This window comes from Mustela nigripes, chromosome 3 (genome assembly GCF_022355385.1).
Source record: "Mustela nigripes isolate SB6536 chromosome 3, MUSNIG.SB6536, whole genome shotgun sequence".
Lineage (NCBI taxonomy): Eukaryota > Metazoa > Chordata > Mammalia > Carnivora > Mustelidae > Mustela > Mustela nigripes.
In genome coordinates, this window is record NC_081559.1 from 65988711 (window position 1) to 66002751 (window position 14041).

Sequence of the window (14041 nt, forward strand, 5' to 3'; positions counted from 1 at the left end):
TGTGATTCTTAACTCTTTAAAAATAAGCCAGTGCCAGGGTGTTTGGGTGTCTCAGTTGGTTAAGCGTCTGAATCTTGGTTTCAGTTTATGTCATGATGTCAGGGTTACGAGATCGAGCACCATGTCTGGCTCCATGCTCTGCATGGAGTGTGCATAAGATTCTCTTTCTGATCCTTCCTACCTCGCTCTCTCCTGCTCTAAAAAATAAATTAATTCATTAAGCCAATGCCAAATTGAGGACACTTTCAGTATCAAAGTAAATAATGATAATAAAAGACTATAATCTATTGAATAAATTAAGAATCCATTAATCCACACTGATAGAAAAAAAGGAAGGAAGGAAGGGAGAGAAAGGAGGAGGATGAAAGAGAGTAACAGTGTAAGCTTTTCTTTGCAATAAAATGTGAAACAAGAAATGTAAAAGGAATGATGAAAACAGAAAATCATTGTTTGGCAACTACCAAAATAATGATTGTTTCAGACAAGAATCATCAGTGGGTGCTAAAACCTGTAGATGAAAGTTTAAGGAATAACAAGCTTTTCACATACTCCCTGAGGAAATTTCCATGAGATACTTAGCAATTACAGTAGGGTGGGGGGTGACCTGGGAGACAGTGCTTTAGCCAAATGGTGAAAGTTAGCATCGCCTATAACTGGACAAATTAACAGCATGTGCCTCCTGATACAATGCACTGAGGAGAACACAACCTCACTCCTGTGGATTTCCTGACAAATGTACATAACCTGAATCTCATGGAGAAACAGCAGACAAACAGACCTCTTCCAAAATTACTAACCTGTAGGCTTCCAAATGAAAGACAAAGGACGATGAGGAACCTGTTCCAGATGAAAGGAGACTAGAGAAACATGACAACTGATTATAGTGTATGGTCCGGAATTTTTCTTTTCTGTAGAGGAAGATGTTGGGACAGATGGCAAAGTCTGAATGTTCTATACACTGGATGATAGAATGTATTAATGTTAATTTCTTGATTTTTTGGTTACTGTACTATGGTCATATGTGAGAGTGCCCTTGCTTTTAAGAAGCATGCACTGAAGTATTTAGGGATAAAAGAACATCAGATCCAACTGACTCTGAAATAGTTCAGAAAAAAATATGTATTTTTTTGTGTATATGAGATATCAGTATACATGTACCAAGAGAAAAGAGAGGAGAGCGGATATGGCAAATGTGTACATTGCTAATATTTGGAGAATCTGCTCGGGAATATACAGAATCACTTCTGTTGTTCTTTCATCTTTACTATAAATATGAAATTAAGTCAAAATAAAAAGTTAAAATTTAAAAAAATCAAGTCAGGGCTGCTTCCTGTTCTTTGGCTGGGCACTTCATCAGCCACTTTCTCTTTAGATCCCACTTTCTCTCAATCCAGACCAAAATGTGTCTTCACGACAGCATTGCCCTGCATGCTGTCTGTCCTTGAGCTTCCCCACTGTGACACTGCTGACTGCCACACTCTTATTGAGGCTTTTTCACCTGTTTTTTATTTTAATTCCCTGAACTGTTCCTCCCCATCCCCTGCCCCCTCCCTCATCTGTCTTTGGGCCTATCATTAAGACCATGCTCATCATGCACTTAATTTCAGGATTTTTTGCTTCTCATTCTCTGAGCCGAGCCTTGCTTCCAGAATTCAAAGAGGAAAACTGGGTTAAATATTCTCTTTGGGGAGTGTACTGGTGACGAGAGCATCAAGCAAAGGATGTGGATGTTAGACTTGTCTCTTGCTCTTCTTGAATTGAATAAGTCACGTCAGCCTTTCAGGCCTCAGTTATGCCACGTACAGCATGAAAACGTGTGAAGTTTCCTTTGTTTCCATGAGTCTGTGCCCTGGCCTAATTCAGTCTTCAAAGTGCTAGAACTGTAACTCAAAATTAACTCAACCCACAAGTCACCTTGTGACCCCACCCAAAGTAGAGACAGAGGTTCCAGAAAGGAAGCCACCCCAGATACCTGTCATTATCCTTCTCCCTTCTGTCAAGCCTGAAGTTTCCCCATTGAGGGACTTGTCTCTCCAAAGTACAGAATTATAAAGACTAATATAACACCTTGCTATGTGTGTGTTTCTAAATTCTGACCATACATATATCTCCCGATTCTTCTAAAATCCTTTTGTCTTATATTTACATTTCATTCTGCCTAAAAACACCTTCAGTTTGGCAAGAATTTTTTTTCATATTTTCCTGATGAAGAAGGTACTGATTTGCCTGAGTTAGAGTTGCCATATTTAGCAAATAAAAATGCAGGATGTTCGCTTAAATCTGAATTTTATATAAAATTTTTTTTAGTGTATGCCCCATGAAATATTTGAAAAAACTTATACTAAAAAAATTATTTGTTATATACTTAAAATTCAAAATAGACCATTAGGTGGGTGTGTTTTAGCACCAGCCCAAGTGCTCTGGAACTAATATGTCATGAATATGTACATGTATATTATAAATATATATCATAAAGTGTGTTGCTAAATATTACCAGTGTTTACAGTAGCCTTCTGGCCTCTACATGCTGTAACATGTAATTTTTTTTAACCTATAGGAGCTTTCTCTTGAAAACATATCCAAAGACATCAATTCCTATTTATTTATTAAGGGCTTTATTCAGATATCATCTACTATAGCCATTCAATCTAAAATTGCAGACCTGCCTCCAACGCTTCTTATGCCCCTTTCTTGCTTCAATTTTCTTTGGCATTTCTGTTTAATGTGCTGGCATATTTACTTCTTTCTTTCTTTCATTGTCTGCTTCCCCCACTTGAATGTAGGTTCTTAAGAGGATAGGAATCTTAGATTTCCTTGTTATTGCAGTAGCCCCAATAATAGCAAGAGACAAAGGTACTCAATAAATATTTGTGGAACGAATGAATGATGTCTGGGAGGTCATTGACGACCTCTTATTGCCCTTGTAATGTATGTTGTATTTATAACTATACAGAATCTTAAGAAGTCTTTCCACCGAATTAGAATCTTGACTGTGATACAGTGTACATTATCTTAACGTTAATCCATGGATACAAGGTAAATAAAAGGTCAGCAGGTCAGGGATCAAGTTGTATCTCTAGATGGAGTTGGACTTAATTTAATCTACTCCCTGGAAAGTTTTCTAGAATTAAATATTAGTCACTCTAAGCAACATTTGATATCCCAAATATGATTGTGGGACTATCTGAAAGAGTCCAATTAAAAAAAAAAAATAGGTCCTGGAGGCTGCTGATTTGAGTTTGGAACAGGATGTCTGGATGCCACCTGTGCAGATTATTCAATCAACCCAAGCTTCATCTGTGAAGAGGGGACCCTAGTAGGACCTAGGCTGCTGGCCCTGACACGAGGATTAAACAAGATGATCCGGTCAGAGTCTCAGCACGGTAAAGTGTGTTCAGCCCATGGCTGCATTTCTTCAGGTCACAGTGTTCCTCCTCACTACAGCATCTGAATCCCATCCCTGGGTCTGAGGCCGGTTTTCTCTTAGCTCCCTTGGTTGCTGACAAAGAACTGAAGTAAGTTTTATGGGTTACTTTAAGTATGGGTTATTTTAAGGGCTCTTAGTTCAATGTCCTTTTTTCCAATAAGGGAAGCATTCTCAGCAGAATGAAAAAAGGCATGACAGCTGCCTGCCATAAAGTAGTAAAGGAGAAAAAAAAGAAATAAGAATACAAGAACTGGCAAATTAAGGCTGTCTGGGCTTATGGTTGGGGCAAAGCAATGAGGCAAACATATCAAATTTAAAGGACTCAGTGTGACTTGGGAAATTAGCATAAGTACATACATCTAACTAGTAGTGCTAACTTCGAGCAGTGGCATTATGAAACATGTATCAGGTTTTTTTAGTCCTTTTGATGAATTTGTCCTTGAGCCATATTCTAAAACTTAACATAATTATGTGTCTAAGAACAAACAAATACCGATCTATTTAAGTAACTTACATATTCAACTTATTCAGCGGTGATACCGGTTGGGATACTGAGATACAGGGCATGCCTTCAAAATCTTTATGAAAGCTACCAAGTAGCCAAACCTAATGAAAAACAATACAAAAGCTGTGATCATTCTTTCTTGTTTCCCTTCTTCCCTGCAATACTGGTGATCTTATTTTTGTATGATTGTTCTTTGTTTTCACTTCTTCTGTATTCTTTGTGTTTCCTTCATGTTATATACCAAAGCCCAAGAATAATGTTTTCCTTCTTTAAGAATCAACAAATTCCTAAAGTATCCCAGTTAAACTAATAATGAGGTACACCTCCCGATTTTTTTGGCTAAAGAGGTAAGCAAAGATTAAAAAGACTGATAATCCCCAGTATTGATGATATATGGGAAGTGGGTCCTTTCATAGTTTTCAAGTATGAATGTTAGCTATTGTTGCCTTTTAGAGAAGATTTTGGTCATATAATTCAAAAGTTTTAAAACAGGTAAAGAAGGGGTGCCTGGGTGGCTCAGTGGGTTAGAGCCTCTGCCTTCGGCTCAGGTCATGATCCCCGGGTCCTGGGATCAAGCCCCACTTTGATTGGGCTCTCTGCTCTGTGGAGAGTCTGCTTCCTTCTCTCTCTCTCTCTGCCAGCTTCTCTGCCTACTTATGATCCCTGTCTGTCCAATAAATAAATAAAATCTTTTAAAAAAACAAACAGGTAAAGAATTTGTTTACCCTTTGACCCAACTGCATCAATTAAGATTCATCCAAGAAAATAATTACATGAGTATTCATAATTATATGCACAGAATAATTCACGATCCATTATTGATAATATCATAAATTAGAAGCAAATTTCTAAAAATAAGAGATTAATTGAATCATTTATGATAATTGCCCAATATAATACTATAAAGCCATAAATATGACTTACATGCATATTTACATATGTGCATATTACACAAAAGACATCAAAAGATGCTTGTAACTACCAAATGGAAGTTAAAATGGCAAACATATCATAAGCCTTTGTTTTTTAAAATGTATATTATATGCATAGAAAAACAATTGAAAAGATACATAGCAAGATATTAACAGGAGTTATACCTGTATATGGGAAACATCCTGAGCTTAATTTTCTTCTCCTTGAGTATCTATTTTAGATAGTACAACAATAAATACATGACTTTTTTTTATCAGAAAAAAAACCTTTTTAAATCAGAGAAAGAAAAAGGAAACATTTTGCCACCCGTTCTTTTAGTCGTTTACTTTGGGGAGAAAGTCAAAGATTACTCCACTTTCATTGATTAGTGATGGGTGAATATTCAGACCTTTTGGGAATTTGGAGCATTTTCAGTACTAAAATATAAAGAAGAAAAGACAAAACTGATGAACACAGCAATAGGAACACCTCTGCTATCTCAAAAACCAAGTGCTTGTTCTTTGCTCTCCCTCCCTTAATCAGAATGTGATAAAGCTGACAGTCAGTAGTTGATCTGCAGACCCTTTTCATTGGTCAGGATGTGGCAGCAGATGGGTTAGTTACTGCACCAAGTTTTCAGTGTGGTTGTGCTCAGTAGATTGTGGAATGTACCGGGAGGCTCCAACTCGGCCCAGAGTGGAAGAGGTGGCCAGGGTGGGCAGAAAAGGCTCTTCTCAGGAGTGGACACCCAAGCTAAAGTGTGAAGGTGCAATGGCCAGACAGGAGACATGATTCCAGGAAAAAGCACAGAAGTATGACTACAGCCCTGAGGAGGTTCAGTGGGGGCTTGGCAAATGCTGATGTGTTGTGATGGTGGTGAAGAGCAAACAAAAGCATTGTAGGGGCTCCTGGGTTGCTCAGTCTGTTAAGCATCTGACTCTGGGTTTCAGCTCAGGTTGTTATCTCAGGGTTGTGGGATGGAGACCCACATCAGGCTCTGCATTCAGCACAGAGTCTGCTAATGTTTCTCTCTCCTTCTGCCCCTTCCCTCCTCTATCTCTCTCAACTAGGTAAATAAATCTTAAACAAACAACACAAAAGCATTCTAGAAATCCTAGCTTTTTAAGTTTTATAATACAATATGCATTATCTTACACATTCTGGGTACCTTTAAACTTAATGTGATAATTTGTGTTCTTTGTAGAACATTTTGTCTTCCAATCCTCTGTGTCTTCAGAGCTGTTTAAACAAATACAAGCAGTAAGGAGAATATGCAGTGAATATCTAGCTGACACAGATTTGGGAGGAGTAGATGCACGGTGACAATACGGGGAGATTTGGATCTAGTACACCCACAACCCTCACAATGTTCAGGTGCCATGTAAGAACTAAATAAGAATGCTAGAGTGGCCAGTTGAGGTTCGATCTGTGGCCACTTTGTATCGAAGTCCTGTTAACACTCAGGTCAGCACAGGATCTTTTACAAAGGACAGTGTCCTTCGCTCTGATGTCATGTTTTAAATGTCTTTATTTACCTTACCTTGAACTTAATTGAAACCATTTGCAAAGATGTTTATGTTTTCTATTATCCTTCATGGTAATTTCCATGACTTATTTGTCTGAAATGTGCCTCCCTCAAGATTCATGCGGATCTTACAATATTAAAATATCTTGGTCTGAGCATATATTCTGGAGGGTGGATTGGCTGCTGCTGCTTGGGAACAAAAAATTGGCCTCTTCTTATTAAGAGCTCCATATACAACAGATTCTTTTTTCAGGGCTATCAAAGAAGCAGGAACAAATTTGCTTGGTTATGCTGATTAGCCTTTCTCCCAGGGCTGTCATGGATGACACGAATTTACGATGAGAACTACTCCCAAATCTAGAGACAGCAGGAAGCTAACAGAAATCAACCCACAATGAATTAGCAGCGACCTATCCTGTTTTGAAATTAGAATGTGCTTTCAAGTATGAACGACTAATGGATTTTTTCATTTGTCTACCAGCCATTCTAAATTATAATTGATAAAAGTAAGACATAATCTTGCAGATTTCACCAACGTTAATAAAAACTGCAAAAAGAAATGTAAATGAAGTTTATAAAATAGAGGGTCAGAGTGTGACTAGTGTGTCTCTACTCCCACCCAGGAAAAAAGTTACTGATTCTAACCCAAAAGTAGAAAAAAGGTCAGTTACAAGACTAGATTAATTGATCAGTGCTCAAAGAGTACTCTGCTTCTTTTGTTTTAATTCTAATGCATAAATCTGTCTCCAGATTATTTCAGCCAACTAGTGAAGGGGAGAGTATGGTCCAGATTATACCACACACTGTAAAATCACACGCTGGCATTCTACTTTCCAAACATGACTCTTCTGAGTTTGGTTAATACAACTCATACAACTCCACTCTAAAAAAATCATCACCTCTCAGAGAACTGGCAGACTGAATTTTGGAGCCTATGAAAGCAGAGACCCAGTTTGGGAGCGTGGTGACTTCACTGAATGCTGCCAGCCCAGCATGACAAAGCCAGCTGGCCTCATGCATCCTTGCTGTAGAAGAGAAATGGTAGGGCATTCTCAGCAGCCCCACTCCCTTGAGCCAGCCGGCACCTGACTTCTCATCCAGTCACATTCTTTAAGAAAGAATTCTATGTGAGTTTTGTTTGGGGGGACTTTTCCAGGGAAGATGCCCAGCAGAAGCACTGTCATTGAGGAGTGAGATTTTTTCTGTCTCCCCAAGAACACACAGCTGAGTGAACTGATGGCAGCAAAGCAGCAGAGGGGCTAAGCCCTGGAGGCAATCTGCTTAAGACGTTAGTCATGGATTCTGAGAGGCTAGAGGAGCCCTTGGAATATGCAGAGCATCATATGTAGGTAGATATATGTCTATCTACATATAAATAGATAGATAGACATAGTCACTAATTCTGCTGTTTAGCATGTGATTCCTAATGGAGGCTGAGGATAGTATTGTATTTTTTAGTTTTCCTACAGATTCAAAATAATCTCACACTTTAAAAATGATTAAGTCCTGGGGCACCTGGCTGGCTCAGTCAGTAGAACACGCAACTCTTGTTCGTGGGGGTTGTGAATTCAAGTCCCACATTGGGCATGGAGCCTCCTTAAAAAAATGAAATAAATAAAAATGAATAATTCCTTAATATCATCTAATGCCCATTCATTGTCAAATTTCCAGCTGTCCTGAAAATGTCCCCTATACCTCTTTGTCCAGGCCAGGATCCTGTTCAGGTCATTACCTTGCATTGAGTTGTTATGTCCCTAAATCTCATTTAATAGAGAATACTCACTTTCTCATCACATTGACTTTTTAAGAGACTGAGCTAATTATAGCTCACCTTCTCTATTTGTTTGATTCTTTGTGGTCTTAGCGTATCCCTAGATACCCTGTGTTCTAGGTAAACTGGAAGATTGAAAGCTTTGATTACATTCAAGTTAAATGTTTTTGACTGAAACAAAAAATATAATTGTCAAATACTTCACATTGCCTCACACCACAAGACAATGTTGTCTAGGCATTAGTGGTGCTAAAACTAGTGCTGGATTAAGATGTACCCTTACCTTGCTCTCCTGACCAATTAATCTTCGGACTCAGTGTGGAGGTGCTTTGGCAGCATAGGACTGTCCCATTAACTATCAAGCATTTCTCAGAAGGTCTAATGAGCTCTTGATAATCCTTGCCTAATTCAATAATTTCCCTTTGGAATCCCTTTTTCTATGTCAGCAGGTTTTATGCTGTGCTGTTTTTTAACGTTTTTAGTTTAATTCTGGTTAGTTAAAATACAGTGTTGTTTTAGTTTCAGGCGTACAATATTTTAATTCAACAATTCCATACATCACCTGTGCTCATTAGGACAAGTGCCCTCCTTAATCCCATCACCTCTTTAACCCATCCCCCCACCCACCTCCCCTCTGATAACTATCAGTTTGTTCTCTATAGTTAAGAGTCTGTTTCTTCTCTCTCTCCCTCTTTTTTTTTCCTTTGCTCATTTATTTTATTTCTTAAATTCTTCATGTGACTGAAATCATATGGTATTTCTTTCTCTGACTTAGGTTGCTTAGTATATACTCTTTAGTTCTATCCACGTCCTTGCAAATGGCAAAGTTTCATTCTTCTTTATAGCTGAGTAATAGCCCATTATGTATAGACACCAAATTGTCTTTATCCATTTATGTGTTGATGAACAAGTGCATCCATAATTTCACTATTATAAATAAAGTTGCGATAAAGATAGGGATGCACATATCCCTTTGAATTGTTGTTTATGTATTTTGGGGGCAAATACCCAGTAGTGTAATTGCTAGATTGTAGAGTAGTTCTATTTTTAACTTTCTGAGGAGCCTTCATACTGTTTTCCACTGTGGCTGTACCAGGTTGCATTCCCACCAATAGTACAGGAGAGATCCTGTTTCTCCACATCCTTGCCAACACTTGCTATTTCTTGTTTTTGATTTTAGCCATTCTGACAGGTGTGAGATGATATCTCATTGTAGTTTTGATTTGCATTTCCCTGATGTTAAATGATAATGAACATCTTTCCATGTGTCTGTTGGCTACCTGGATGTCTTCTTTGGAGAAATGTCAGTTCATGTCTTTTGCCCATTTTTAATTGGATTATTTGTTTTTTGAGTGTTGAGTTGTGTAACTTCTTTGTATATTTTGGATACTAATCTTTTATTGGACATGTCATTTGTAGATATAGTCTCCCATTCTGTAAGTTGTCTTTTAGTTTTATTGATTGTTTCCTTTGCTGGGCAGAAGCATTTTATTTTGATGTAGTCGCAGTAGTTTATTTTTTATTTCATTTCTTTTGCCTTAGGAGACATATCTAGAAAAAAGTTGCTATGCCCAGTGTCAAAAAAGGTTACTGCCTGTGTTCTCTTCCAGGACTTTTATGGTTTCAAGTCTTACAATTAGGTCTTTAACCCACTTTGAATTTATTTTTGTTTATGGTGTAAGAAAGTGGTCCAGTTTCTTTTCCACATGTTACTGTCCAGTTTTCTCAACACCATTTGTTGAAGAAATTGTCCTTTTTCTGTTGGATACTCTTTCCTTCTTTGTCAAAGATTAATTGATCAGATAGTTATGGGTTCATTTCTGGGTTTTCTACTCTGTTCCATTGGTCTCCATGTCTGTTTTTATTCCTGTATCATACTGTTTCAATCACTATAGCTTTGTAATATAACTTGAAATCCAGAATTGTGATGTCTCCACCTTCGCTTTTCTTGTTCAAGATTGCTTTGGCTATTCAGGGTCTTTTGGGGTTCCATATAAATTTTAGATTATTTGGTCTAGTTGTGTGGAAAATGTTGTTGGCATTTTGATAGGAATTGAATTAAATGTATAGTTTCTTTGTGTAGTATAGAGACTTTAACAATATTTGCTCTTCCAATCCATGGGCATAGAAATGTCTTTCCATTTCTTTTGTCATCTTCACTTTCTTTCATCAGTGTTTTATAGTTTTCAGAGTATAGGTCTTTTACCTCTTTCGTTAAGTTTATTCCTAGGTATCATTATTTTTGGTACAATTGTAAATGGGATTGGTTTCTTAATTTCTCTTTCTGCTGCTTCATTAGTGGTGTATAGAGGTGTCACAGATTTCTGAACATTGATTTTGTATCCTGTGACTTTACTGAGTTTATCAGTGCTAGCAGGTGTTTTGTTTTTTTTGTTTTGTTTTGTTTTTAAGAATCTTTCAGGTTTTCTATATATAGTATCATGTAATCTGCAAATAATGAAAAGTTTTACTTCTTCCTTTCCAATTTGGATACCTTTTATTTCTTTGTTGACTGATTGCAATGGCTAGGATTTCTAGTAGTATGTTGAATTCAAGTGGTGAGAGTGAACATCCATGTCTTGTTCATGACCTTAGGTGAAAGCTCTCAGTTTTTCGCCCATTGAGGATGGTACTAGCTGTGGGTTCTTCATATGTATAACCTGTATTATGTTGATGTATGTTCCCTCTCAACCTAATTTGTTGAGGTTTTTGTTATGAATGGATGTTGTACTTTGTCAAATTGTGGTGCACTATTTATGCACTAGTTATGATATGAACCAAGTCATTAGTTTCTTGATCCTTGATTCCCTCACCTGTAAAATGGGTATAAAAATATAACCAATTCACATGGCTGTTAGAAGTGTTATATGAAATGACCATGTATCCATTCTTTGACCGATGCCTGGTGAGATATATGCATACAATAAGCATTGGTTATTTTTTATTATTGTGATTTTCCTTATTATTGTGCTTGTTACTTGTTTCATTAAGTGACAGCTTATGGAGCATTATCATTGACTGCCAGTCTCAAGTCCTTGAAGCAGATGACAAAATATCAGATAAATTGCTGCAAAGGAGTTGAGGCAGTTAGACTTTTGAAGAAAACTATACCATTTTTTATTTTATTTTTTAAAAAGATTTTATTTATTTGAGAGAGAGAGTACATGCACGAGCAGGGGGAGGTTCAGAGGGAGAGGGAGAAATAGACTCCCTCTGAGCAGGGAGCCTGATGAGGGGCTCAATCCCAGGATCCTAGGATCACAACCTGAGCCAAGGCAGACACAACAGGCTTAACTACCTAGGTGGCCCATAATAGCAGATTGGGATTTGTTTCAAATAAGGGCTGCTCAGATTAGAATTTCCTAAGGCATGTTATAGGAACCAGTAGGCCCCCAACATATTCCCTGGGAGAAGGGTGCCACTCTAAGATTACATCTGGGAAATGCTGTGTGTTGTTTTCTACTGGTGGAGTTTCACTGTGCATGGCATTAAGCTAAAGGTTCTGGAAAGCCTCTTGAGAAAGAAATCTGCTTTAGTTTGGGCACCTGGGTGGCTCAATGGGTTGGGGCCTCTGCCTTCGGCTCGGGTCGTGATCCTGGCATCCTGGGATCAGGCCCCGTGTCGGGCTCTCTGCTCAGCAGGGAGCCTGCTTCCACCTCTCTCTCTCTCTGCCTGCCTCTCTGCCTACTTGTGATCTATGCCTGTCGAATAAATAAATAAATAAATCTTAAAAAAAAAAAAAAAAAGAAATCTGCTTTAGTCAAGTATTTGCTTAAATCAGGTGTTTTCTAATCTGTTTGCCTATCATTACTACCCATCCCATCCTTGCTTTTATAAAACCAAAGTAATACATATAAACGTTGTATTGAGCTGCCTTAGATTCTCCCAAGGGCTTGAACGAGGAGGGGCTCAGACTGCTGAGCTGACCCTCAGCGGAGAGTTGGAAGATGTCTGCCCCTGGCTTTTGGATCCTACAAAGCCATACAAGTGAGCAGAGTTCTTAAGAGGTTTCATTTCCATGTTGGGGCTTGTAGGGTAGAAATTAGAAAGCCCATAGTAATGTGACAGCTAACCTCTCTTCCTTCGATTGTCTTCAAACCTTTCCAGGACTCACTCCTCGAGGACCTCAGAGTCCATCTGTCATTTAGGTGTCCCAGAACCATTGGGACTTGCCTAGGCTGACAGGAATGAGTTCCTTGGTCTGATGCACAGAAACCAAAAGGTATAGAGGGTGTCAAGTTTCAGAGGACAAAGGATTTGAAGTCAGACCAAAAGGGGTCAGTGTTTTAGCTCTGCCAGGTAGTAACCTGGTCCCTAGCCAAGTTCCTTACCCTCTCTGAACTACAGTTTCTTCATCTATATAATAGGAACAATTAAAGCACTTAGCTCAAATGGTTGTGAAATTCTCATTAGATTATAAAAGCATTTTTTAAAATATGAAGTGTTATTTAAAAGCTCATTATGTGCTATGGTGAGTGTTGTGAATTGTGTAAGACTGATGATTCACAGACCTATACCCCTGAAACAATACGTTATATGTCAATTTAAAAAGGGAGGGGGATAAATACATAAATAAATAAAAGCTCATTTATTTAATGTTAATGTTAAGGGTATTCTTGCTGATCTTCATATTTGAGGATCTACTAATCATTCTTTTATTCATTCAACTTGTCAAATATTTATTGAGCACTTTGCAACATACCAGCTCCTAGGGTTAGGTGCTGATGGAGAGTATAGAATAAAGCAGCTCCGATCCCTGCCTTCTTGGAATGTACATTCCATAGTGGGAGACATATGATAAACAAATATGTACACAAATAAGTGCATCATTATAGTCTCCTGTTTCCAGGTACTGATGTGATATATTTTTTTTTTAAAGATTTATTTATTTATTTGTCAGAGAGAGAGAGGGAGAGAGAGCGAACACAGGCAGACAGAATGGCAGGCAGAGGCAGAGGGAGAAGCAGACTCCCTGCCGAGCAAGGAGCCCGATGCGGGACTCGATCCCAGGACGCTGGGATCATGACCTGAGCCGAAAGCAGCTGCTTAACCAACTGAGCCACCCAGGCGTCCCATGATGTGATATTTTTTAAATGAGATATTGCTTATACTCTCCATATGGATGTATTTTGAAGGTATTATCCATGAACTGTTCATAGAAAATACAGAAAATGAATTTATCAGTTTCAATAGAGAATACAATTTTTAATATAGAACTAGAAGATACCTTAGGAATGGTTTATCTCAATCCCTTCATTTTACAGATGATGAAAATTAGAAACCAGAATACTGTAGAAATATCCCCAGTCTGTGTGTGTGTGTGTGTGAGAGAGAGAGAGAGAGAGAGAGACCAGGGATCTTGACACAGGAATTAGAACCCAGATTTCTTTTCCCCTAGTCAGTGCTTTGCACTCTGCTGGGTTCTATCTGAAAGGGCCAGCTCATATTTTAACAGTGAGTAATAATTACCACACTTTTATACAATGGCTTTCAATTACTAGAAATTAGGGATACAGTACAATTGGTTTTTCCAAACTTTATTCCATAAAACATTAGTATTTTAATAGGTGTTTGTAGATTATCATTTTTTAAATTGCTTGATCAAATTAGTTTGAGAAACTAAACCCACCCTCCAACCCTGCCTTTAGGAATCCATAAATGAATGTTGTGATAGTAAAAGATTATTCCTGAACTGAGAAAGCCTCTTAACTGTACAACTCAGTATTTCCCATACTTATTTGACTACAGAATTTATTTTGAATTATCTAACAATTTGATTACAGTGTGCTGGCTGGGAAGTACAAACTTAGCATCAGTTTTGTTGACTTCTTGGTAAAGTCTGTGAAAGCCCAATAGTGAACTAAATTGTATCATACAACTTTAAAAAGGGCAGCTACTACA

General features: G+C 38.0%; 1 protein-coding gene across 1 annotated transcript in view; it reads left to right on the forward strand.

Annotated features, from left to right (window-relative positions):
- Positions 1-14041, forward strand: part of MYO3B (myosin IIIB) — a 376680-nt gene that overhangs the window by 278453 nt on the left and 84186 nt on the right. The window lies entirely within an intron of this gene.